The 27,936-nt window shown below is 42.3% G+C and overlaps 1 long non-coding RNA gene across 1 annotated transcript; it reads right to left on the reverse strand.

Annotated features, from left to right (window-relative positions):
* Positions 1-4,162: 4,162 nt before the first annotated feature.
* On the reverse strand, positions 4,163-23,290 carry LOC112948626. The gene is made up of 3 exons (XR_003249666.1): positions 23,237-23,290; positions 12,257-12,365; positions 4,163-4,268 (listed from the first exon to the last, which is right to left on the reverse strand). It is a non-coding gene; the product is annotated as an uncharacterized LOC112948626 (long non-coding RNA).
* Positions 23,291-27,936: the final 4,646 nt, after the last annotated feature.

The raw sequence follows: 27,936 nt of genomic DNA on the forward strand, positions 1-27,936 counted from the left end.
CATCTAGCATGAGCCTCTTTCCAGTGCTCACTCCCTAATTCTTTTTCCTTTCAATACAACAAAAGTTGTTTTGGAGGAAAAAAYCCTCTTAGAATGGCTGTTAAAATTTCTTCTGTATTGTAATGAATTTAATAAGCTCCCATGATGCTCCTTACAACGTAGAGAAACCTTCAAAAATATTAAAGTAATTGTTTACTCCACCAGTAAGAAGCATTCCAGATGACTGGTAAGATGCATCAATATTACAAGTGTTCTGTTAATGTGGAAAAAACTCACAAGAGGAAACAATTACTCACTTTGATGCTTTCTCATATTTTTGAACATGACTTAACTACAAGATTCTGCTTGTACACTTGTTTTGTTTCACCTCAAATTTCTCTTGATTTATGATGAAACCTTATTTTCTTGCCTACTAATTTAACTTACACTGCACTTACAGCTCCTCTAATTTAATGGAAGTTGAAGTTTGATACTGTTCCTATGACACCTAAAACCTAGCTATACAACCTAACAAAGAGCCCCCAGACTTTATTAAGAGTTTTGACATAACAGAGCTCTGTTAATATATAAAGGATGCTCAGACACTCCCTAAAAAATAGCTTTAAACTATTAAAGAGGAACTTTTCAGGTAAAACACAAACGTATCTGCACATCCTTAAAGTTTTTCAGTTGATTGCTTTATAAATTCAAAATTCACATAAAGATATACTCATATATATACACACTCATATAACTCACAAAATATCTATAATTTTATAATATATGCATGGCTAATTCCATATTCTAAATCCTCAATATATAATGTATATATGTATTCCATTCGCTAGATATAGTTACCTGCTGCACTCATAGCACTACATAGATAAGAATGGGAGGTACAAGTTTTGGCTGCAGTTGCCTTGCTGTCACTGCCAGAGAAGAGCCGAGGTTTGGGASCCTCGGTCTGTGTCCGCTCCCAGCAGGACCAGTGGCTTCCTGGGCGACTTCAGCAGCAAGTCGCCTCCGTCCTGGACTCCCCTATTTCCCATCTATAAAAGGAAATCTGTTACYACGTTCTTTTTTAAGCATTTTAAAATCTCAAAAAGTAGATTTTTCACATACCACTCCTATTAGCTGTATGTCTGAACTGTCAGGCCAAGTGAATTTGCATAACAATCTATTCCATTGAATTTAACTGAAGCAGAATCAAATACTTATCTCAGTTACACTTTTCAGTATCTTTTACAGAGGTAAATTATTTTAAGGTTGACTTTTTTAGGTGCATAGATCACATTGCTGATATGAATTRCTATAATCTGTCTGATGCCTCCAAAATATGAAAAAAGGGTAACATAAATTATAAAGATTAAATGAGCACATTAGCAGTAACAAGACTCTTAAATTTCCAAACTAATTAGAACAAGAAAAAAAGATATTAAAAGGAACAGTTTGCAGAGTGACTTCTTACCAACAAGGAATCCAAAATGAAGCTGTAYGGTGAAGAGGCTGAAAATCCTGCTCTTTTTTGATCACCATGTACTTTGATCCCACAGGACAACCCACAGATCCCTACTGCTTTGAGAGTCAAGGGTCTGGTCATCACCAAATTACCATGAAACAATTTATGGGTGGAATGCTTTGGTTTTGCCCATGATTAGGGGACTTGAAGGAAGTGATTCCCTTCTAAAAGGGATCTTTCCTAGTTCAAGACTCAACAAGCCTCCTAGAAATCAGTGCAGGCCTTTCTAAACTCAGGGATCAGAGCTTTAACTGTTAACAACTGAAAAGTTGATCAAGTCCATCATTATTCCAAACCACCAGGGAAACCCATTATCACACCTTTCTAACTCCAGAACTATTCATTTTTTTTTTTCTCTTGACAACGCTCCTTATTATGTCTCAATTTCACAAAACTCTCAAAGAAAGGAATTACAAATCATCATTAAATAAGCCTAAAATACTGGTATATTTCCATCTGCTTCCACCACACTCCCATTTGATAAAAAAATCTTTTTCATCYTCTTTCGTTCATTTTACCTTTATCCTCCCCTCCCCCCCCCCAAAAAAAACAGGTAATAAAAAGACTCCACAAAATTTTGATACAGGGAAGTATTTTCAAGCCCATGAAGCACAGAACTGTAGCTGGGCACTCACATGAAGGATGAGCGTACATTTAGGTCACTGAAACTGCAACTAGGGAGATACAGTTTCAGCTTTTAGCTTCCTTCCTGACCTTGGGAAAATCATTCGGTTCTCCGAATGTTTCTGTTCATCTAATTCATAAAACAAGGATGATAATATTGCATTAAATACAGACTCTTCTATAGAAGACCTTTTATTCTCAAAGAAATTACAGTCTAAAATGATTAGCTTTATAAGCATATAATAATAAACATATAATAAACATTATAAGCATATATCGCACCTAGCACAGTATCTCATCCTCACTCTAGGTCTATAGTTAATAAGGCAATAAAGGAATATTTCTTAAGACTGATGTAAYAACAGTTGACATTGCATCAAAATAATATAATGGAAATAAGTGCTTAAAAAAGATCTCCAACCTGGAAGTTATAAACCTGCACATGCAGGCAGTCTCCTACACTTGCACACACAGACACAGGTAACACAATGTGCTCTGAAATTCAGCACACTGGATTAGCGATTTTAACTCATTTAAAAACTGTCAATATACCTCCACAGGGCCRAAATAATTCATATTTGAGTTGAGGAGAAACATAGCTAATGTGGAACCTCGAAATAAAGATTAGAGAATATTCTACATCTTCATTAAAAGCTCTTCAGCACTAGGGAACATATGCGAGGAGCAGCAATCCTAGCATGGTTTCATTAAGAATACAAAGCTAGATCTTAAACATGGATGAGACTTGTGAAGCTGTGCGGTATGATTTTCATTTTTAAAGATATTTTAGCAAAATATCCTCTTTTTCCCCATCTTGTCAAATCTGAACTGCCAAATCATTACACAAAGGATTTATAGAACTAGAGATAGCAAAGCACAAGCAAAACAAAAGTTCCTGACTGAATTGAGTAGCCTGGTGATTTAGTAAAAAAATAAGGCAGAATTGTTTAAGAAATAAAGAAGCAAAATCTTTGAGGCATAGAGAAGTTCTAAAGGGAATAGAAAAAGAAAATGCTACAAAGGATATGGGGCCTCCTATGACATATATAACAAATGACCACGCAACTTGGACTAAGAAAGACCAAGGCAGTAAGGGATTTAAGAGAGAATATCATTTTATTCTAGCAAGACTATAAAAATGCATGATATAAAATCAAATGGCCTGCAATGTGTACAARGAGTAAACATTATAAATTTTTAAAATGTATTTGAAGGCTGAAAATCTTGAATGAAAAGAGAGGAGGGAATGGAAAATTAAAACGAGCAAGCACGTGCAATCTGTCCTGGCTGCTTCCTCTGTTTAGTTTCAGACTCCCTTGTTCTTTTACCTAGTACAGCAGGTACTTTAGGTGACATCATCACATAGAAGTGCTCTTTATACAGGTAACAGAGCGTGCTTATATCAGGCCTCAGAGTTTATGTATTGCAGATATCCATTGYAAATTATCTGAAAAAATGCCATTCAATTACACTAAACGCACACAATATCCTCTAATCTTTGCAATGCGTGGAGTAACTGTAGGAGCTTCCAGGATGTTTGATGTTCTGTTGGTTGACCAACACCACTCATCCATTTCCAATTTTTTTTTTTTCCAGTAAATCTTCCTGCAAAATCAGCTACTTCATGCAGGCAGAACAGCCAATGCAAGTTGTGTTGCAGGAATATTTAAAACATTGTGAAACTTGCCATTCATGCATAATTTGTGAAAATCCACCAAGATACTAGAAATTTGCCATTGCCAGAGAAGTTTTGTTTTCTTATTTTTATAAAGGAAGGAAATCAAATATATAGCATATCATGCTACTCAGCTGGTGTGAATATCCTAAATATTCTTGCAATATTTATAAAAGTTACTTATTTTTAGGCCCCACATAACAGAATTTTGGAGATCTGAGTACTCAGACTTCTGAATTTAAAACTATCATCAAAAAAATCAGTTAGAAAAAGGATCTGTAGTAGGTGCTTCTAGCAATCTGAAGTGAGTTCCTTGCTTCCACCAGACCAAAATGACTACGTAAAATTGCTTGAGTTTGCTCATAAATAAAAATCTTTCTTTTCCAGTTCCATAAAGCAATTTCAGTTTTGTAGGCTGTAAAAGTGAAGTTTGTACATTAAGTTCTTAGAAGTTCAATTCTTTTTCAGAAGCTGGGGGGAAAAAGAGGAAAATCATTTTCACTTGGAAMAGAAATGACCAAATGACAATGCCAKGAACAAATGTATGCTACAAAATATATTTTTTTGTGCCTAGTCCACAGGAGAAAGATTTCAAAGATGCTTAAAGAAAAATAGGATCAATCTTAGGCCATTTAAATAATAACATATGATTGCTTCATGTGGTATATTTTCTACTACCTTGTTCAGAAGAGTCTGAAATGACAGTTTCACCATTTTCTTTTTCAGTAATCTAATGGCTGAATCCAGACCTGACTCAAGGTCCTGCAAAGTGTTAAACAGTCTCTGGAATAAGAGGTAACTATGAAATCCCAGCACTTTATARAATTAGCCTTATACCCCCCATTTCCAACTGGAAGGGAAGAAACCTCAGGAGTGACATGAAGAAGAACAAAAATCCAGCTAATTAATTTGTACTTGTCTTTGGAGATGTAGGTACACCATGAAAGAAACCACCTCAAGTACTAAATACAAAGATTTTGGGTTGCTGGGAAAGAGCTGTGCAGCATCAGTGCAAAAAAGTAAAGAGAAGGTCAAGCACWCGGAATAAGTTGCTGGAAAACTAAGGCTGAGAATGGTGGCCTAAGGCTATTGAAAATTGGTAGCAGAACTGTGAATGGATGTGGGCAGTCCAGCTCTTAGGAGAAAGGGTGTTTCATCTAAAACCACCTCAGAAAGGATAACCACATCCAAAGACACATACAGGAAYGTAGGGGCACTGTCACACTGACCCAGAAGCAGCAGATGGTGCACAGAGGAAACCAGAAAAACAGAGCAAAGCAGCCACAACAGCCACCATGTAATGAAAAAACATATTTGACTCTGAGAAAGATCTTTACAGACACTTCATAATTAGCRATACCTCTAGTTAAGCATATCCAGCATTTTTTAGTTAGATCCAGCCTTTCTTTGCAAATATACTTGTCTCAAAGTAACTGCTGAAGTTATCCAAGAGGGAAATTTAATTCCTGGTGTTCGTTGATTCCTTTTATTTTTTTTTTTTTGAACTGTCGAATAAAGTAGTTCAGCTATTTTCTGAAATAAGGTCTGATGAAAATATGCTCTGCATGTGCTACAATCCACAGAACAGTTTTACCCAGTACCTCATGCTTGGGAGCAGAGACCTAGATTTTTAGCCACAAGACTGACACATAGAAAATTCTTCTACTATCACATTAAAACATTCAAAATAAGCCACATTTTAAGKCTCTGAAACTACTTGATCACTTAGAAACTCAGTAGAATTTTACAGCTGAATTCTCTCTGTATGTCTTACATCCCACAGCTCCTTATTCTGAATGGGCTTGGCAAGAACCTGATACACAGAATTTCTTGGCCACACACGACCATCTCAACTCTAAATTTCAGTGCAACCTTCCAAACAGCTATTCCTCCCCGACGAGGAACATTAGCGTCAATAGGCATCACACAGTTGGACTGAAACTGGTCAATCCATCTCTTCCCTGCAATTAGKGTTTACCCTTATCTAGAAGGGAAAAAAAGTAAAAATCAGACAAAATCAATCTGGCTAGGATGCAAATGATTGGCATTGCATATGTATAAGTTTTTATATCATATACATAGCTATATTTATATTTTTCAATATGTAATGCACGCACACAAACATATATATAAGAYCAATGAGATTCCATTAAAAGCAACTGTGTCAAAAGAAATTGTTAGGGATGAAAAATCAAGTACTGCAAGGTTAAAAAGGCTAAGTGAGGCTACTGTGTGGACTGCACACCTGAGATTTATTTGGCTTCTTTCARCACAGAGATTCTGATCAGACTTTTAAGTAAACGATCGTATGAATTTGACAGGCAGCAGTTCCACCTCTTCTGGAAGATAAGGTCGTGAATCCAACTGCAAACACCTGGGGTTGGGTTGGCAGGCATGCTGAGCACTCCCATCTGTACTGGCATCACCAGGAACTATCACTTAAAGATACAAGAGGCCACGCAAGGCTCAGCTCTGCAGAAACAGATACCAGTAAAGACTAGCATGCAACAAACTGCATTTCCAGTATTAGCGCTCACTTTTAGTCYGAGCTCTCGCTCTCTGCATTTACAGAGGGACCAGCACAATGAGGACTGCAGGGTGCTCTGCTAGCTAATTCATGAACAGTTGCAAATCACTGCAGTAGGACATGGAAAACACCAGCAGCATTCTAGCTTTGGGGGCTTGTGGATGCTGGGCTTCAGTGGCACTCAGTAAATGACAAAAGAACAACGATACCAGGAAACACTGACCCACTGCTTCTTCAGAAAGAGCCCCAAACACAGCCCAGGTCCTTTGGAACTGGAAAATACAGGTAAAGTTTCACTGGTGACTGATCCYGGGCCTTCTCACTGCTTGGATTTTGTGCTCTAAGCTTTGTTTTTTTTTTAATATACCTGTAGGTTTGGGGAGTTGGGGTTGAATGTTAATTCAACTAATTTAATGCTACTGGGTGGAATTCAGACTAGAATGTAGAAAATTGCTCAAAACACAGGTGAAATTTAAAGGTTTCCCAGTTGTAATTAAAGATATGCTAAATTGATATAGAGACAAATCTGTCTGGAGGGAACATAATGAGTGCCCTGGCAATAGATCAATCCAGGCAGAGAAATGTTCAAACATGCTATGTTAAGTCACCTGCTCAGGCAGGCAAAGTATATGCAAAAAGAAATATAACACACTAAATATTTATCATCTCCATTTTCTTGATYATCTGTATTCTATCACCAAAATAACACTCATAATATTGCCCTCACTTAGAAATACTCCGATCTGTTACCACTCCCTCTCGAACTAAAAGTAGAAATGTAGCCTGGAACRTGCCTTTCAGGATACGTTCTTTCCAGATGTGTAATCTGTGGAAGAGCTTCAGTGGTGCCTTGGTGGAGACCTTCTGTTTGAGCATCTCTTACCACCCACCACATCTGCAGCCTGGGCACAGCTGAGAAGGACCCTGTAACCCATCCAAAACACAGATTCCCAAAGTATTTAGACATTCCGCAGGCTGTACAGCTACCTAAACGATGAACTTCCTGAAGACAGAATTCCACCCTACCCCTAGCCCATCTTAGGCACCAAGAACATCTCTCTGGGGCTGCGTGGTTTAGCAGTTTGCTGATGGCTGTACAAGTTAACACTCGCTACTCTGCTCCGTGTGCAGCAGGAGGGAGGAAATTCCTGGATTTGCAGTATCAGATACCTCCCCCTTAAGCAGCTCAGCCCCATGTCAGCATCACTCTTCAGCTACCAGCCCAAAGCTGTTTCTGAGTTAGGAAGCCAACACCCTTCTGATTAGGTCTCCMAATATCCCTGTTGTTGACAGCTGCTGCTGCAGCCAGCAAGACCCAACTCCAACAGGATTTTATTGTGGTAGAAGGGAAGCACTRAAAGGCTCTGATGCAGAAAACAAATTCTTCAAAACAAAGTATAATTTAGTTTGTCAAAAGGTATGCGGCACACAGACAAATGGACTGAAAACAACAGGCACCAAGGCAATACTGTTACTGCTTCGCACCCTGTTCGGTCCTCRGTTGGATGCGATTTATCTGAGATACCTACAGCCCGCTTGGGAGCCAAGTCCCAGCAGTCCAGCCCTGCCTCTCAGTCTCCAGCAGCTCTTGGCAGCTCCCTGTTCCTCTCTGCACCGTGTTCAACAGACCAGTCCATTACCAGATCAATCAGATCTCCTATCYTTTCTCAGCAAGCCAGCCCTGCTGTTAGTGTTAGGACCACAGAGCTGCACCTTCCAGGTATAAAAATATAATCTCTCTGTTCAAATACTCAGAATTGAGTGCCTTTTTTAGCCCGTTATTTTAGCTTTACTTGTCCTTTCTATCATTCTGTGTTCCCTTATCTCCCTCCTACATATTTTACTTCATATGATGGCACTTGCTGTGGTGTCCCACAGGACACCATAACCATGCAGCATCATTCAGACACTTAGGAACAGCTTTACTGGGCACAGAGGATAAAGGACCAGGAACCAGGATCCCTGGATGCCCAGACCAGAGCTCTTCCCATCCCAAGGTTCACGCTGASAGTGACAGTCTCCAAGGCTGGAAGCTATGAACTTTCATTATCTATCCTGAGATCTCTTCTTCATTCTCCCCTATCTCTAGGGTATAGAATTCCTCTCCGAAACTAGATTAAAATGCTTAGATTTTTTTTCAAAAAAGAGAAAATATCAATCTCATCCTTGCCCTAAGGTGTTTACTGTACTATAATTTTCTTTGCCACATGAAGAACCCTATGAAAGTACTATTCTATCTACCACAGAAACCTGTAATTGCACTGTAATTGCTCAAGAGAAGTGAAAAGGGAAAGGGAAAAAACCTAGGATATACAGAAGTGCTCAAAATCTGCTGGCTACAAAATGACATGCCTAAAGACCAGCAAAGGCATGACTTTAATAGTTTTGAACAGCACCTTGCGTGTACTGCGATTCTCAGATGCAGCATTTAGTGATATTTTCTCTTATGTTAGTCAAGTCTTCTTTTATAAAGTAATTTTCACTTCCTCACAACCCAAGGGAGGGGAGTTATCAAAGGCTAAATGAAATATCATAGCATTAGGCCATCCTTCTCAAACAGTGGGGGTGTGAAAGTCCAGAAAATGAGCTGTAAACAGAAGATAACATAATAGGTGGGAAGGAGAGGGGAGGGAGTGACTGCATGAACTCTCCTCACCGATGGAATCGAACAGTACATTTACATGAAATTAATTTTCAGTGTTGAAAATATGTTACAGGAGTGGCAATCACAAGAAAATATTGATAGTAATAAAATGCAGTTCTGAAGAAACTGGCACTAAATCAGAAGACAGCACCYTGACACCCTTTATGTTAATTTCTTCAAGTTTCGTCCCAGTCTGCATTATTGTTGATACCTCATGCAACCAAGAAAATAACTCAGGGAAGGAGAGTAAATAATTGCAGCTGCCATTAGATCCCCATATATTGCAGTAAGGGAACGTGCCAACTCATTATGACCTTGGTCTAACAAACGCAGTAGTCAGACGAAAGACGCGTCCAGTGCTACGTTTTTAAGTGTAGTACAGAGAGCATTTATAGAAAGTTACATTTCTCTTRCTAGATTTCAATTATCAAAAGTAAAAGACTAGAAAGGAGGAGAGAGTGGGAAATTAAAAATGAGAACACAATAAGAAAGAGACACAAATAAAAGCAACAAACCTCTTTCAACATTCATGATAGCTTCAAAACTGTCTAACAGGTCACAGAGTAAGGAGCACTTACTTGGGTCACCTTAGCATTGTGTTAGCAAGYGTCCTTTGCAGAACCTGGCTCTATAGATATATTCTCATGCATATAAATAACATAAAGTATTGTATGGCTGTAAGTCAGTCACTGGTGGGAMTTCTCACAGGGGCTCTTTCTATTGGAAAAGAGGATATACTGAAACATTAATTCCCATTTATTCAAAGCCATGAGCAATGGATTTGGACCCTATTGAAGTCAATGGAAAAATTCCCATTAAATTCAATGGGCTTTGAATCCTACAATAAAATCTCAATAACCATTTTCCTGGGCTTTAATTTAGCTATTGCCCCTTTTCTTTCAGGTTCAGCTGCCATTTAGTCTAATTAACTGTTACCAGATTCAGGAGATAGGATTTTGAATGCAGCAGCGTGGCTGCTTCTGCTACATTTTCTTCTTATAAAACTTCTCCTTTCTTCTTAATTTAAAAATTACTTTGTTAAATTTAAATTGCTTTCAAGATAGCCTGTCCAGGCCAGCAGATGCACTAATGAGGATTCTTTATCGTTAAGACGTGCAAAGGGTAATGTTCTTGTTTTATTTTGCAAGACTTTAGTCTGTTTTAGTCCCCATTTAACACTAGGATGAAGGGACAGAAACATAAGATCCTTTGTGGCAATCTTTAATGGATTAGAGGTATTGATCAAAGAGCACTGGGTGCTGATGTGAATTCGTCACTGAATCTCGTAGGCATGTTTAGTTATTTACCAGGAAATCAGAGTGCCGGGTCTGAGGCTAAGGGCCAGTGCTTCTGCTTCACTAGTTGGATTCACTTGTTAAAAAGAGGAAATAAATGGTCAAATTATATCTCATCATGTATTAAGGTAAGGATCGTTGTTTCTTTTCCTATCACCTACCTCCACTTAACTTCACCCAAATAGAGCAGTTTCTTCAGGGACGGAGCAATGCAAGACAACGTTCTGTATTAAATCAGGTAGTAACCTGTGCAGTGCATGTTAATAAGAAGGAAGGCTGCATCACTGGGATTTCTTGCTTTTTTTAATTAGACACAATCAGTTTGGCAAAAGGACATTGAGTGGTCTTGATTTTCATTTCAGAGAGATGTGATCATACTTACAATATATTTGGTAGGCAATTTAAAAAATGCTATATTAAATTAACTCTTCACATATATCATGTTGGTAAATTAAATCTAAACTGAGCCTGGCAGAAATAAGACTTCCGAATTTAAAAAGAGGAGAAGTTTTTGAAGGGAGAAATAAGATTACCCTGAAATTCACAGTGTGTTTACTCTTAGCTGTAAGCAAAATGTCAACTCTCAAACCCTTTATGGAGAGAGGATTCTAGGATTCTGACTTCACTCAAAGATAACTGGGCAAAGAGTATGTCAGTTGAAATACCATACAGAATCACAACAACTATAACCTGGCAGTGCTTTAAACAACACAGTCCAAAAAGGAGCTCTGAGTTATGATATGGGCACTGTTTGAGAAGAAATGGAACAGTGTTTCTCAGTATATTTGGTCCAAATGTCCCCTCTGGATGAAAACTGATCCATTAGAACATTTAATCTGGCCTTCTCCCTGCCATCTCTCACTGACTACATGAAATCAGTCTGTACTTCCTGTCATTTCTATTCACTTAGCTGAATCYGATGCCCCTACTATTTATGGCACCTCTTTGCTAAACCGATATTTTCTCAAAATTAGCGTGGACTCAGAAGGCTACGATGCTTTTTGTCACCGACACGGATTAATTGTCAACTGGGGCTGATTCTGTTTCCACAGGACTGAAACTTTTCTTCAGTTATGTGGATATCTTGTGGTGCAAGTGATGCTTACTCAAGGACATCTGCCCCCACCCCGCTCCAGTAAGAACAATTCCAGTTGTTTTAAAAGCTATGGATGATGACTACAACCACCTAGGAGCACTGCCTGGGGAGTTTTACTGAAGCACTGAAACCATTCTCATAATGAATTGTGTAAGAAGCCTGTTAACCCAGACCTTCAGGAGCCCTGTCTGCCCATATCTGAAGTGTCCCACTRTAACAGATCTCCAGTTCCTTCAGGACATCCCGAGCTCAGACATAGGCTCTGTTTGCCTTGGTTAGSAAAAAGGCACTTTAGTGGACTATAAAAATCTTTCTACCTTTCTGTTCGGTAGCACGAAGCAATGAGGCCTCTGCAACTGTCAGTGTAGTCTTCCAGGTATCAACATCATTTTTTAAAAGTTATTTTAAGATAAATGCCTATTAAAAACTTGCATGTCCTGCTAGTCACCGTAATGGCATAGTTCCTCATAGTTCCTTAGCAGCAGGTAATTCACCCTTTCCCTTACGTGCTCCAGTTTTGAAAGCAGTCTCAAGCACAGACTGAGTGAGAAGACAAAGCAATGAGGTCTATGAAGGGCATTTTTACTGAACAGGGTCACTGGGATTTATATTCTATTCCGTCTGGGCCAAAGCTTTAATGGAAGTAAGGTCTAAAGCCATAAACATTCTTCCAATAGACCAAAACCAGTGACATCCACTATAAGTTAAGCATTTGTGCTTGATAAACTGGTATTCATTGCTCTCTCCAGGAATCATTATGATGTGAACCACAACCCAAAAATCCCTCTCTGTTCCGATGATTAAGGTWAAGATTGACACTCCCTATTAACTGRAAACTGCTTCAGCCTTTGGTTTACTCCCCATGTCCATTCCTAAACTGCCCCTTGAAGAACTCACCCACGGGATTAGCTAGTCCATCCATCCCTGACAGCTCATAATGCTCTTCCAGCTCTCAGTGCTGCTGTTCCAAGGAATCTTCTCATTGTCTGTATCTCTTCTCTCCCTCCTTAAACAAAAAAACAATAAGGTTGTAAGAAAGAATTGAAAAAGCAGGAAGAGAGAGGATCATGCAAATCCTAAGACTATTCCTATATCTCCATCTTCTGCCTGCAAAAGACACAGGTAAAGACACAACTCTTAAGCTCAAGATCTATTTTTCTTTATCCCACTGCAGTCTATCAGTCCCTGCAAGGGAACAATCATTGGCATTTATCCTCTCCTAGTCTCCCTCCAGTAACTCTGACTGGTGAGGAAAGACACAACGAACCAGGCAGCCATTTAGATCAGGTATGATCTGATCCTGTGCAGCTTCAGGCTCTGGTGCCACCACTGGCTCAATGCACTCCATGTATGTGAAGGGGAACAGCTGGACAGGACTGCAGGGTGCAGTGCAAACCAAAAGCTCAGGGCATTTCTTGTGTGAACAAGTTCGATACAAAACAGATAAAAAAAATACTGTGTGTTCTCCAGGGATGTTTGACAGTCTCCCTCTTCAGAGGTATTTAAGACCAGGCTCAATAAAGGTCCATGTAACTTGGTCTAACCTCATGGCTACATTAGCTTGGAAGRTGGTCTTCTAAGCTTCAGCAGCATCTGCCGTATGAGGTCCCTTCCAACATGAATTACCCCACTATCCTAAACTGAAAACAGTCTAAGCTGTTTTAATTAGATAATCCACTCTTTTTCAGTTAAAAAGGAAATCAACACTATTTAGCAATTCATCTTTAATTATTTTAAAATTAAAATAAAAAATAGTATTTCATCTATAATGTAATATGACAATAAAATTGGAAGGATTAGTGTTGAAATGGCATGAAAAATAATGTAGCCTTAAACAAAATTTAAATGATGTTTTGAAACCTGCATTTTCTGGACTAAATTATTGTGAAATTTCCAATTGAGAAAGGTTTATAAAAAACTTGCTTTTGTTCTGACCTAAAACAACAGAAAAATATATAAATATGCCCACAAAATGGAGATCCACCTATTAAGTGCCATGAAGAACTCTACCACTTAGAGTGGCCATTGGCAAGGCAGTTGACTGCTACTCATCTTCAACACTAGCAGCTTTCCCTGGTGCTGAGGGGATCCAGGCCTGGTAACCTACAGAATGATCACRTTTCTGCATAAACTCCAGGGTCTGCTCAACAGAAACGTAAACCATCAAAAAGAGATGCTGAGCAAACGTAAGGAATGGAGCTGTTGTCAGCAGAGACCAAATCGTATACCAGCCCCGTGACATTTATGCACTGCTACTTAAGTGGTGACAAATGGTTACAAACGTGATAGCTTTGGGATCTTTAATCTAAATGAATGGTGCTTTTAGCCCACCTCTGACTGCAACTGGTTCTGGAAATAAAGAAGAATTTCCTACCAGTGGTGTGCGGAGCTAAAGCAGCTACAAATACAAGGGCAGGAATTGTCACTTCCATGGACACCTACAGGACTATGTGGCACCATTMAGAGCTCCCAGTACTTGCTGGCTTATGTTCCCATTCCCTTTGGAGTCCCAAGCCAGGGCTGCAACGTAAATTAAGGTTTTACCTACTTGTCTACCTCGGAGACATTGTTTTCGAGGAGGTTTTTCTCCTCTATCATTTCTCTTGCTGTACCAGCATCCATAATGTAAACTCACTCAGGGCAGCAAAGATTACATTAAAATGCAATTCTTAAAGTTAGAATTATCTCACATTGTGAGTTATTAGAAAAACATTTCAATCACTATCAGTTTAGGTACAATATTAATGACTGAAGAAAACTGATGGCATAGTTTATCCTACTTATTCTAAATTTATTCCTGCATTATCCTCAGACTCTCAACCAAGGGAATTAAAAGCACAATTCTTGAAAACAAGGCTTTGCACAGTGCCTTTTTTTAATATAATGTTTATGGTCCTTTAATGCAATATTTATAAAACAATCTAATTATACACATTCCAAGGTGTTTTTCAGCTGATAACACAAAAGAAACAAAAAAATAATCACTGTTTTATAACCCCTCATGATCTCTGTCAGAGACTTGACTGTCCCCTTCAGATTCCTGAACTGGAAATAAAAGCTTGCAAGAAATAGGAAAAAAAAATCTTTGGTTAAAAATATTTCCTCAGAAAAGAAACATGTGATTTTTAATATATTCAGGCAACTAGTACTTGATGGTTGCATGAAATTTTTGCAGCTTTCCTCTTACAGAGCTGCAATATTGGCAGTTAGTGCAGGGGGGGGGAATGAACAGACAAAATGTTCAGTTAAAGTTGCTACTCTCAAAACTGAAGTTTTCCAGCTTTTTTATGGCTCCTTTTTTTTTTTTTCTTTAAGACAATAAAAACAACCTCCCCTGTTCTGTTTCTGAAGGAAAATACAATCTGTGCTCAGAAGAAATTCTTCTGATGAAATACTTAACTGAGAGCAAGGTGAAGCTCAAGCTAGCGGCGCTCGCTAGCGCGGGAAGGCAGTGCCATCGTGTGGCGCGCGGGCCGGGGCTCGCTCCCAATCCCATCCCCATCCTGATCCCGCTGCCAGAGCCGCCACTGCTGCCTCCTGGTCCCGCTGCCCCCCAGGCCGCCCACTGCCAAGGGGCGGTGGCTGAAATGGCTGGAGTCTGGGAAAATAGCATGAATATTCCTGAGTAAATGGGTCTGAGCAACCATGACAAAAAATGTTTTTTTACATAATTTTTTAAAAATATTTATAGTGAAGAGATCAGGATGAAATTTTGATTTCAGTTTGCTTGCCAAGGCTACCTGTGTTCTGGCAGACCTGCACCAATGCATATACTAAATATACTAAAGACTCRTGCCATATTAGAGAATTCAGTCCTAGCACAGAAGCTGGGAAAGCTGCGGTGGCYCCTGATGTGGCAACGACACCTGGCCCCGAAGAAGCAGATTGCAAGAGCAAAGCCCAGGCTCTGCCACCCGCACTGTGGCTTCTCTGGGCACACCTCTGCCCCTTCAACCCCCCAAACCCACCTTGCAGCCCTATCCAATGCTGAAATGCTAATGGCAGTCTGCAGGGGTCCCTGTTTTTTTGATAGCCCTGCTGGGAATCGCCTGATAGAACAGAGCAGAGCCCCTTCTTTTCCTCTCTCACCTCCCCCCCACCTTATTTTTTTAATCTCCGTATCTGCTRTTTCAATATATTAGAGCTGAGATATTCAAAAGCTGCCTGAGGGTTTGGAGAATGAAATTCAAAACGTTCCAGGCAGTCCTGGAAACTCCTAAGAGAGTGATTTTACAATGCTATGAGTCTGATCCTTCAATCCCTGCCTGTGTAAGGAGCACCTACTTACAGAAATAGCCTCCGTMGTTAAAGGTATTATCTTGGAGCCAAATTGACATTTAGCTGCTGGCCATGCCAATAGCACATTTTTCCTTGTGTTCTCCAATCACCCGGTAAACTGGAGGCGAGCAAAGGCRACCATCTTGCCCTTGGGCAAGTGCATTCCTGGGTGTGCACTGAGAGGAGCGAGCCTGAAATTTGARGAGCGCAGGAGTGAGGAGACACTCGCAGCACCTAAAGGGAAGTCRGGCTCCTTTATGCAGTGACAAACATAGGGAAGACTTTGATGATTCTGCAGAAAATAAGTGTCTTGGTTTGTCTGCTTGCTTGMTTTTGTGCTGAAAGTTTCGTGATCAGCTCTGAACCCAGCCAAATTTGACATGGGAAGAACAGACCAGCATCTCCTAACCACGATGGATTYGCTCCTAATGAAAAGATGGAGCGGAGGGTGCACGGCAGGCAAGGCCAAGCTGCCTGGTGAAGGTGCACAGAGCAGCSTGGGGCACCTCCAAGGCCACAGCACAAAGGGCACGGATAAAAGACAGCGCCCAGAAGCAGGCCCAGGCAGCGAGAAGATAAAGTAGGTTCACCCCTTGTTTAAAAACCATGCCAGGGAGAAGACTCCTGAAAACACAGAGTCTAGGCAGGCTGCATGTTAGAAACAGCCAGAAATAAATGAAGAACATGTTGTAGCTTATCTTGATGCTATAATGCCTGTGAAACAGTCCAGCCAGTGTAAAGCTGGGAAGTAAATATCCACTATTCATGTCTAAAATGGAACCTTCAGGCAATTTATTCCCAGCACGCCGGGCTTGGTTTTCACACCACCCAAGGTAACCCTGAGCAARCCGTACAGGATTGAAGGGATGCACATAGCAAGGTGACAAAAGTCACTGAAGGGGGGTCAGCAGCCACCATGTCCAGCTCCATCCTGTTTAGGGTTAAAAACAGATCAAGTTTGAGGTTTTTCCATCTCACTGTAAGCCCATAAATGAGCTCATTATATTATCACACCTAGGAGACCACAGCCTACTGTGTGAGGCTATTTTGTCATGTAGAATAGAGATGAATAACCTAGAGAATATTTAGAAAATTTGGCAGGGCCTTCATCACAACCAAACTCAAGCTACAAATGACGGTGAGCTCAAATCTGGGTTGGGGAAAGCAAAGAGGGTCCAAGAGTTTTGCCCATTCCTACTAGAGATTCAGTTCTCTTTTGCKAGACTTTGGTAAACCTTTTCTTCTCACATCCATTCACCTCTTCTCTTTAGCACCTGCTGTTCCTCAAAATACACATGGAGAAGCACCACAGGGTTTTTCTGCAACACATTTGGTAAGCCGCATAACACTGACATTAGAAAAGGACACTATGCTAATAAAAACAAAAGCCTTCCAGAACCTTTGAGGAAAACAAGAGGTTAGTACATCACCTTTGATTTATTTGGGGTTTTAAATTCACTATTCCAAATCCTTATCAAAATGATTTAACCATATTTGGAATAACAACTTGCAAGGTTTTTTTTTTTTCCCCAACACATACATATGTAACAGCAGGTCATTCTACTAGGAACATTTCTAAGTGTTCGCAGAAAGTAAAACTTGGAGCCAAGTAAGTTGACTTCTAGTTTTGCAGGTCAGAAGGTTCCCCAGTTAGTCAGCGACACATCATACCAAGCCCTGTRGGCACTTGCAAGGATCTCAGCGTGGTCTGAACAGCAAATGAACCTTCTCTACAYGCTTGGGAAGTGGATGGACACTGCATAGTGGACGGCTATTTCCAATGTATGGATGATCTTAACAAGAGCCCTGCATCAATGTATCCTGGACAGATCCCTCATGCTTCACATTTGTGACTTTGTGCCCTGTGTTTGCTCTCTTCCTCTCCTCCCTCCAACAGGCCCTGCCTTTTAGCTCCAGGTATCTGACAAATGCAGCAATCTCCTTTGTCAGCTGTGGCCATTTTAAACAGTGAATTTTGTCAACCTTAGACCTGCCTGTCACAGCAGTACCCAGAGGTCCAGCCCATTCACCACCACACTCTGCATAGCCCCTGCTTCCCAGGAGCTAATTCACAATGAATAATTCACCTGACAAACTTAGTCTGCTTGGGAAATACCCAAGGGCAGGTTTCATTTTCTTCTACTATAATCATTAGTCAAGATATGCTAGAATAAAGATGGTGAAGGAGGTTTAGAGGAAGAAAGATGAGGGAGAAGAAAAGAGTACCTACATCTGTGGATAGCAAACCAGCACCCCATGCTCCCGACTTCTATTCCTCATCGCCAGTGAGTGAAATTAATTTGGACAGAAGAGCAAGTAAAGAATCTTTTCTAGTCTATGAAACTTAGATCAGAACTAGAGACACTAAAGGACACGATCATCTTGAACTATGGTTCTCTCCTATTATATAAAAGGACAAAGTGCCTACAAAAAGGTGGAAAATCCTACAGACACCCATGAGCACATGCAGAATTCAGCTCTTCTGATGAGGTTAAGATGGAAGTGGACCCTGACCATGGTTCAGGGAAGACCAAGCAGAAAAGATCAGGTATGGTGGTCAGAAAGGTCAATATATGGTCCCCACCAACCTGTCTGCTGCCCTTGGCATCTAGGTACATGATGCAAGTACAAAAGGATATGGATTTACACATGGGACCCGCTCACATGGGACATATGGCTGTCACACAATACAGGGCATTTATGTCCTGGTCTGAGGACGGTCACATTTCTGCACATGCCATGTKCCACCCCTGTGTGTTCTTCATGCATTGTGCTTTGGCTGAAGATTTAGCACCACTAAAATAGAAAACCGTATTTTTGTAGTATTAGCCCATCACCAAACTGGTTCAGGCTATAGGAAGAATACAGATCTCCCTAGCACCAACACAAATTTGTGAGGAGAAAGCAAAGCTAACATTAACTGCTGCACTTCCTAAGCTAATATAATGATGCTTTCCAGATGAGATTTGTCCCACTGTATCAAAGATTAACATATCTACAGGAAGACTTTTGCTTCTGCTACGAAACACAAGCAGAGGGAAAATAAGAGCCTTATTGTGGAGCTTGGTTTTAGGTACCTCAGAGTGACTATAAACTGACTGCAACCAAATTATTGCAGGATTACTGCAGAAATACAAAGATATTTAGACAATATTATCACCCCAGACACAAATGATCAACATCTGACCCATCCTTTATCAGGTGGCTTTACTGCTGCAGCTCTATGGCCTTGCGGATATGAATGCCATTTTCCCTCAAGGCTAATGTCGGACCTGTAATTTGAGTTTCGACAAGGAATTGTATTTCATTGTTTAATCAAAAAGAATATATCTTTTTCCTTATTCAGGTAAATAAAAGCATTTCTTTGATTACAAACAAGCATGTGGCACTTAAAAACAGTTAAGATACCAGCTTTTAGTTACTTATACAATATGGTATGTGATTTTTAAGACCCTATACCAAAACATATGGTAGCCACTTTCCTTTTAGTCCTTCACAGGACAGTAATTTGGAGTAAAAAAGAAGAAAAAAAAAAAGGCTAAAGCAAACGCTGTCGCTTCCCTCTTCCCTTACCCTTTAATGAGCTTCACATTTTGGGTAGTGACACAGCAGTCACAGAGCACGCCTCAGTTCTGTGCYGTACTGACACAATTTGACAAGTTTCTTTATTTTTACACATGCAAGATGAATACTTGTTATASTTCCTATAAATATTCGGTTAAAAATCAATACCAGTTGCAGTAATCAGCCATAGCTAACAATATAATTTACAAATTCAAGTTGTGTGTGTCCCTTTCAGCACTGGGGTGTTTCGGTTAAATAACTGCCCAAGATTGACTAGCAGGAGGCTCATCAGCACCAGCACCTCCCCGGCAGGCAGCAGCTCAGTGTGCTCAGAGCGTGGCTCTGCACGGAGCTGCTTCAAAAGACAGCAGATGTGCCCTGGAGGCAGGTCGTCAACACGGGATGTCTCCGAGACATCTCCCTGGTTTTGTCTGCATGAGGAACACGTTAGAGGGCTCCGTGCAGCACCTTTCGGGCAGGCAGCGTGCCCGAGTCTGCCTCGCAGGCAGGTCAGTGCACACACACAACCCCTAGCAGACACTCGGCAGCTCCTCCTTTCAAAGATCTCAAGGCAAGGATTTCACCCTAATGGCATTCTCCTGGAATCATTATTTCCTGTGTGAAACCATTCTCAGTACAGTTGCTGAGTATGTCAAACTGCAGGTTCTTTAATGACACATTCCTAAGGCCAGACACAGGAGCAAAACTCTTTATGAAGTTCAGTGGTGTTATTAATATAGAAGGAAATGCTRGTTTAGCAGATTTAGCAGAGGGTTACTACAGAGAGCAGAACGTCCCAAAGAACAATCAAGTACAACTGCAAGAAAGAAAACTGACAGCAGACATACCAAAAAAGAATATGTATCTATCCATCTAAGTAGAGATGTGGGCCCACTGTATAGTAAAGATGTAGAGAGGATCAGCAAAAGCAATAAAATGAACTTCAAGTATTACTCATTTTAAATTGATTAATTAAAAAAAAAATCACTGATCAGCCAAGGATTTAGCAGAACCATAACTTTAAATCACTTGACTAGACTTTTTTTTTTAAATAAGATGAAGAGCTTACCCTGCACTTATCACAGTAGCTCTCTGAATTCAGACAGCTCCCTGGACATGCTCAGTTCAAGACTTCAGTTCCTCATGATATTAAATGCATTTATGTTTTCTACATAAAAGCTGAGATATTATTCAAATAGGTAGGAAGGTATTTGGAATTTGCAACTGCAGTGTGTGCCAGCCCAGACAAACAGATATTCTGAACAGAAAGCAGAGAGCAACAGGTTGAAGCCAGAAAGAGCAAACTCTCATGCTATCCAGCAGTTGTTTATATGAAAGGGTGGGAAATAAGAAACATTTAAGGGGCAACCACTGTAAGAGAAGAGCAGCAAATAGTGCCAGGCACTACTCTTGTAATGGGCCATTCCTCCCTATTGGGGAACTATAGCTGTGGGTATTTTGCAGCTGGGGTATTTAACAGCAGGAGGAGCAGGGAGGAGAACAGATCAGCAAAGCTCCCACACAAACTATTTCTGTTCATGGCACATGACACTGCTAGCTCTTGGTGTCCTGTAAGTCTACCAAAGACATAAAGAAATGCTCACCCGTGTGACTTGTGCAGCAACCCGCACACTATAGAACATTGCATGGATAACTTCCTAAAACATAATAACCCAAAACATTGGATATTATTGATGGTCTCTGAGGAGAATATCAAGTACAGCTGTGGCACTTGTCATGTGGGRCACATTCAGACAAACAAACCAATACAAAACAAAGCAGAAGACAAACAGGTCTCAACTGAAACACTGCATAATGGAGAGCACCACAAAGCTGCTCTTTCTACCCGCACCATCTTTCCAGGCCCTGGATGCAGGTGCCCGCTCTCCTGCTGCACGGGAGCGCCCGGCACTCCAGCTGCCCGCAGGAAGCCCAGCAGGAATGACCTCCCTTCGGTGCGACAGCCCCGGGCACACAGAGCAAGGGCAGCTCCTCTTTGTGGAGGGATTCCCGTGCCTGGGAGCTCGCTCTTTGCTGTGCGGGCAGGAACACATACAAAAGACTCGCCGCATAACAGAAACATGGCAAAATTCTATAGGCTTTGAATCCATACAAATGTAGTTCTTTATACTCACAACCTGCACAGGACTCATTCTATGCAGTCCCATAACCCACATACCTTAATCAAACATATTTTATATGGTCCTGTCTACACTGACAGACAAACACATGCTATTGGCATCACCCCATGTTTGCTTGGTGTTATAACACACCCTTTTAAGCCTTCAGGCTACCGACTGCTTGCATCGGCTCACCTGTTATTCAATACACAGTATGATTCCAGCTCCAGAGCGCCACCGAACAGACATATCAACAGCTGTTGACATATCAACACTGGGCTGGATTTAAGCCCAGCTCTGAATTTTATGCAAGTGTTACATACRGGTGCCCTTTGCATTATCCCAAGCATGCCTGAAAATGGGAGCCTCTSTGCAGAACAGTCCCAGCAGAAGCCCGGCCATTCCTAACCCCGGAGCAGAGGAAGGCAGGGATCAGGCAGTAACCATGCCCAGGCACTTGTGCCTCCCACAGCTGTCTGGCCACACCAAGAGACATCGCTGCCATCACTAGGCTCCACAACACCCCTTTTGCTGCAAGGCGCACTGAAACATTACCAAACTTTCATTCAGCCTATAGCACAGAAAAGTTGGACTTATTTGTGACATAGGTCTGAGAATTAAATAGCTTTATAGTTCTGTAGTGTACATAGACACACACACACATTCCACCTCAACTTCTGACACAAAAGAGGAGAACATAAAGGCATTTTACCCTGATATCTCTCATATATCCATGTAGATCATAGTATTTCCAACAGCAGCTTAAAACTGGCTTCATGGTCACATCAGTTGGGAYCATCAATTCCCCTTGTGGAATCAAGGGGATTATTAACCAATGAGGAACAATTGACACTTTCTGCTTTGGCACCAAAAAGCAATTAGAAAACCACCTTAACATTTCACCAGTGGTTCAGCAGTTGATTATCACCCAGATGTGACATCGGTTACACTGCTGTAGCTATAGAGCAACTCTGCTAGCAATGGTGAATCCAGTTCTGGCTTGAACCTGTGATGAAAATTGAATTTGTCCTTTAATTTAAACTACGGAATCATGATCACAGGCTTCTTAGGTAACAGAAGCATAAACGCTCAACTGAAGCACTAAGGAGGAGTAAGTGAAGTATCTAAAGAGTGCCAGCTTTTGAGTATGTTCATAGGAGGACCCTCAAGAAGCTATGAGGAGGGAGAGAAACCATACAAACAACTTCAGTTAAGGTTATATTACAGAAGCTCCAGTAATTATACACTCAATTATATTTCTTTCATGTTTCTTTCTTAGATACCTTTGTATTTGTCATCTCTAAGCACTTGAAAGAAACCTCTGAAAATATATTTCTTAAAGTATCTACCAAATCTTGTGCAATATGATGCTGTTCATAAAATGATATTTTAAGTGTGCTTACAAAAAGCAAGTAGGAAAAGAAGAATAGTTTTCTCTGCAAGATCTAGCAGTCAAGGGGAAGGGAAGATGGAACAAATCACATGGCAATAACCCATCTGAAGAGTTTGCCGTAGTTATTTCATGCAAATGGGCAACTCTGCACCTCATATTGATGTTTATTATTACAGTAGTCAAGTATTTTAAATAACTAAAATCCAAGTTACATTTCTATAAAAGCATTCCACCTATATTAAGGAAAAAAAAAGAAAAGAAAAAAGTTGCAGGACAATTCTGGGACATTTTAATAGTACATGTTCTAGGCTCATGGCTACAATTTTCCCGTCTATGGAGAGTTAAGCTAGAAGAACTGGATTTGCCATCAGAGATTCAAACTGCTAAACTTGGATTGTAAAATCTGGAAAACCAATACAGACCTAGCAAACCATTAGCCTCTGCAAAGGCAAAATACAGGGAGAAGATAACAAGAAATTATACACACTGTAACTACACACACATAGTTTACTCTGACAATACCTGGCAGCAGTCAGAAAGAGCACAAGTTGCTTGTGCTTCATCTCCAGAAACTTTGAAGAGGGCCCTCCTCTTTTCTGGATGATACTGCATGTTCCCCTTCTTCACAAACCCCAAAATGCACATTTTTCAGCCCATGCTAAAGACCACAAAGGTCTGGACTAGCACTTCCAAGGCTGTGGGGCAGCAGCCCCTCTGGCCTGGCCAAGTAGAGATATAAAGACAGGAGTAACCACAGTTCCCATCCCAGCTTCCAGACCCTAAACGACTTGTGGGTTTGCAGCTGTACTGACAGAAAGGCTCAGCCTCCAAACCACAGCTGAAGGGCATCAACCACAGCTGAAGGGCATCAACCACAGCTGAACGGCATCAACCACAGCTGAACAGCATCATCCACACCATCAAACCACCACCCCAATCAAGGTAGGTTACTGTGAGTTTAATTAGTAATGTAACAAGGAGGCAGGGGGGACAGCTCCAGCTGCATTCAGTCTTCACAAACAAAAATCTCTGCATAACTCCTGCTCACAAAAGATTTTGTTTCTGAGAGCAGCTATGCGGTCCTTACACGATTTCAATGTGACAGAGAAGAGAAGTGCCTTGTCATCAGCCCGCTGAATACAACCACGATCAAAAATTACTTCTGAGGCAGTTAATAACAACTTTGAGAGTATCAGCAAAATCTTGTAAAACACTACTTAGATTTGGCAAGTTTAAATGGCTTTGAAATAACAGGTGAATAATATATTTGGATTTGCCTCCGTGGGCAGCCAGAGGAAGGAAAATTACTGTAAGACAAATTTTTGACAAAAACACAAGATAAATAACTTGGCAGCTTTTGGTCGAGTGTAACAGAGTGGGTGTATAAATAAAACTCAGTAGGCAGAACATCTCGAGTTTAGCAAGGCCTCTCGCATGCCACCACGCAGAAAACTCGTTAACAAATAAGAGAAGCACCACGTAGATCAGTTCAGACAAGGGGCAGAGATTCCAAGTGAACAGAGAAGTGCCAGGCTGAAGAGGATCAAGAAGGTCCATTCCCCTCCTGGGAAATCACACCAAGGTAGAAGCCTGTGCCCTCTCATGGTTCAAGGTGAAGAGAGGGTAATTATTAAAATCTGCCCTTCCAAGGCTTACCATCCCATCTGACATGGCTTAAACACACAAAGCCTTAAATCCACRCCATGGTTAACCTCTCATAATTTAACATGGCCCGTGCAAGTCCTCCTTCTCCCAAAACTTCCTTTTGCGCCATTCCGAACTCAACTACTACTCAATCTTTGCTCCATAAAGTCATTCTCTTACAGGACTTCTCTAAATGTCATTTAAAAGATTCTTTGTTCCACATGTATTTAATGGCAGTCACATTTATTAAGAACTGCAATCAAAACGACGACTCAGTCACCCAGATTTGTTGTGAAGGACAGAAGCAGTTGTCACAGGCACTTAAAGTCACACACAGGCAGCCACCTGATGAGTAACATTTGGTGGAAAGATGTATTCTTCRCTGCACACTTCCAGCCACCAGTGGGTTTGTTTCTCTTTCTTAGTTTCCTTTGGATTCTCTCTAGAACCTGCCAAGTGTGACTGAAATACCTCATTTAGCCATAATGAGTAAGAGTTATCTTGACTATTCACACACAAACAGGAATATCGCAGATATTCCTTGCAAGCCCAATGCCTTTTGGCATGGGAGAAAGGGTCTCTCCATAGGCACAGTCCTTCCAAATTAACTTTTTCCAAATATTTCTTATTCACTTCATATTATCACTGTCCACACCAAAGAAATACTAGTCACTACTGTGCAACTGTATCAAGGAAGTACTTTGTATTCCCAGTCTTTGGAATATTGTTGAACATTTCTTACAATGACCTGAGACATCTCTCTCTCTCTCTCTCTCTCTCTCTCTCTCTCTCTCTCTCTGTGGAAAAAGGGAGATTTCAGTCAAAACCTTATCAGTACAAGTGAAATATTTCCCACTATTCGGCACTGCATTCACGCAGCTCCGTTCTTGCTTGTTATTAGCAATTCAGCAAATTGCAAAAGAGGAAAGGGAAAAAATAAAACAAAATAAAAAATCCTGCCTGGCTGCAGCTATCTTGAGGAATATGCTCCCCCTAGCACTTGCATAAATGTTATCCCAATCAATAATCTAGTAATTAAACTCACCAGCATTTTGGCCTGTTTACAAGGCTTTTTATCTGGGAAAAAAAAAAAATTTGCCCTACTTTTTCAAACTGTTTTGCAAAGAGAACAAGACCCATTTGGCCGCCCGCAACCTTAACCCCTGTGCTAGCTCTTGCTGCAATGTCAGTGGAAATCATTCTGTTTTTCTCCATGGACACAGCATCATTTTCTCCCTGAGTATTGCTTATTCCTTTCTCATTTTGCCAGTTTATCAATAAGTCATAAATTCTGATTTTGCTAATATCCCAGTTGTATACATAGGGGCTGTGAAGCTGCGGGGAAATCAGTGTTGTGAGTTTTTGTTTTTAAGCTTTCAGTAATGAAAAGGGAGGCGATCGGTAAGGCCAGGCAGACACGGGTAGGCAAACACGGGGCCTGACAGGGAATCAGGGCCCCTGCTGCGCAGCTCCAGAACATTCCGAGGGCGAATCCTCCTGCCATTGAAGTCAGCGGCACTTCGGCCATTGCCTTGGATGGGGCTAGGATTTCATTCTGGAAATACTGAATGTGCTGGAATGAGGAAACACACAGCACAAGCTCAGAATGGAAATTCATTTTTTAAGGAAAATAAGCCCTTGGAGTATTAAATGTGAACTTTAGAGTTTTCTAGAGCACTTACTTTTCCAAAGGTTAGGTGCCGAACAGGCTGGTGTTTCCATCCCGCAGCAAGCTCTGCCGGTGTCTGGCCAATCCGCGCGACATGGCCGTGGCCTCCCCAGCGCCCCGAGCTGCGGCTGGCGGGGACACAAGCACCGGGAGGGCTGTGGCAGCAGCGAGACCACGACTCGGGAGTGATGGCGACGCGAATCCAGCCCTGATTCAGGGATTCTGAATCCCTGATATATTTTAGGCAACAGCAACGACGCGACATGGCGCGTGGTGGGGACCACGTATAACAGTGCATTGAGGCCACGTGGTTGCGCGGCCATGCTCCCCTCAGGACAGCCCGCACTGCCACCTCGCAGGAGCTTCGACATGCAGACCATCCAAGGGTTGATTTTTAATGAAGAGCGCAGAGAATAAACGGGTGCTTGTTGTGACTTTGGAGGCAGGGCGCTGGGAGGGAGGTGCGGGACAGCAGCCCGGCGCCGGGCAGCACGATGGCGCCCGCAGCCCCGCGGCCACTGAACGGCGATGGCGACAGGTGCTGCACGCGCCGCCCCCGCGCCCTGCCCGCCGCTGCGGGGGAGAGGCTGCCAGCATAAAAACTCATGGGGCGGCGTTGGGGAGGCGGGAGGTGCCATGCAGGGCAGCAGGGGGGCGTCGGGCGGCGCGCGGCGCCGGGAGCGGCACGGCGGGCAGCGCGCGGCAGCCAATGCGCGCGAGCGGCACCGCACGCACAGCGTGAACGCGGCCTTCGGCGCCCTGCGCGCGCTCATCCCCACTGAGCCGGCCGGCCGCAGGCTCTCCAAGGTGGAGACGCTGCGCCTGGCCGCCAGCTACATCGCCCATCTGGCCAACGTGCTGCTGCGGCGGCCGTGCGCGCAGCCCGGCCCGCAGCGCCCGCCCTGCCCGCCGCCGCTCTGCACCTTCTGCCTCCGCACGCGGCGCCGGCGGGTGAGGGCCGCGCTGGCCACTCGGGGCTCATCTCTGCTCTTTCCCATTCTGATTTTTTCTTGTTTTCTTCTTGTTTCCTCCCTCTCACAGCACCGGGATGGAGGGAACGCGCTGCCGGCCCAAGTGAGCGCACACTGAGTTCGTGGAGGAGCTGGCACGACTGTGGCGCCCGGCGTGGGACAGCGCTGGGCGACGTCTCCTGCCACGCGTTTGCTCTTCAGCCACGGAGCGGCCTTTGCAGGCTGCTCCGCTTGGTTTTACACAGCCACTGGCTCATCCAGGGTGTTTTGCAGGCGAAATCGAACACTGCTGGGGCAGCCGCAGCTGGCATGAGAGAAACGTGCTATTTTAGTGCGAGAAATGCTCCCGCGAAGCAGCCAAGCCCTGGTGCCTCCTGAACCGGTGTCACATGCTGAAACTTGAACGTGGGAGCGCGCAGAGCCCCTCACCACGGGAGCTGTTGCGGCCGCGCGCCGCCCACGCCACCACCTGCGCCCGGTCCCCGCGGGAGTCCCTGATCCCGGCAGCTGCCGCACTCCTCAGGGGGCTCCGGGGCACTGTGTGAGCCAGGCTACGTCCGAGCGGCCCGCGGAGGAGGAGGGCGAAGCGGGGAAGCCACACGCAACTTCACCTCAACCTGTGGCTTTTTCCTGAGTTTGTTTTTTTTTAATAAAAGGCTAAAAAGTACATTGCACATGTTATGTTTCTTGCTTTGAGTGTAACTGAAACAGCAGGTAAACCTTAAACCCTGGTAATGGTGGATTTCATAGAATCATAGAATCATAGAATGCCCAAGGTTGGAAGGGACCTCAGAGGTCATCGAGTCCAACCCCCCTGCTCATGCAGGGTCACCTAGAGCACGTGGCACAGGGCTGCATCCAAGCGGGTTTTAAAGATCTCCAAAGAAGGAGACTCCACAACCTCTCTGGGCAGCCTGTTCCAGTGCTTTGTCACCCGC

The sequence above is a fragment of the Nothoprocta perdicaria genome, unplaced genomic scaffold, assembly GCF_003342845.1.
Source record: "Nothoprocta perdicaria isolate Ctin4 unplaced genomic scaffold, notPer1 scaffold_27, whole genome shotgun sequence".
Classification (NCBI taxonomy): Eukaryota; Metazoa; Chordata; class Aves; order Tinamiformes; family Tinamidae; genus Nothoprocta; species Nothoprocta perdicaria.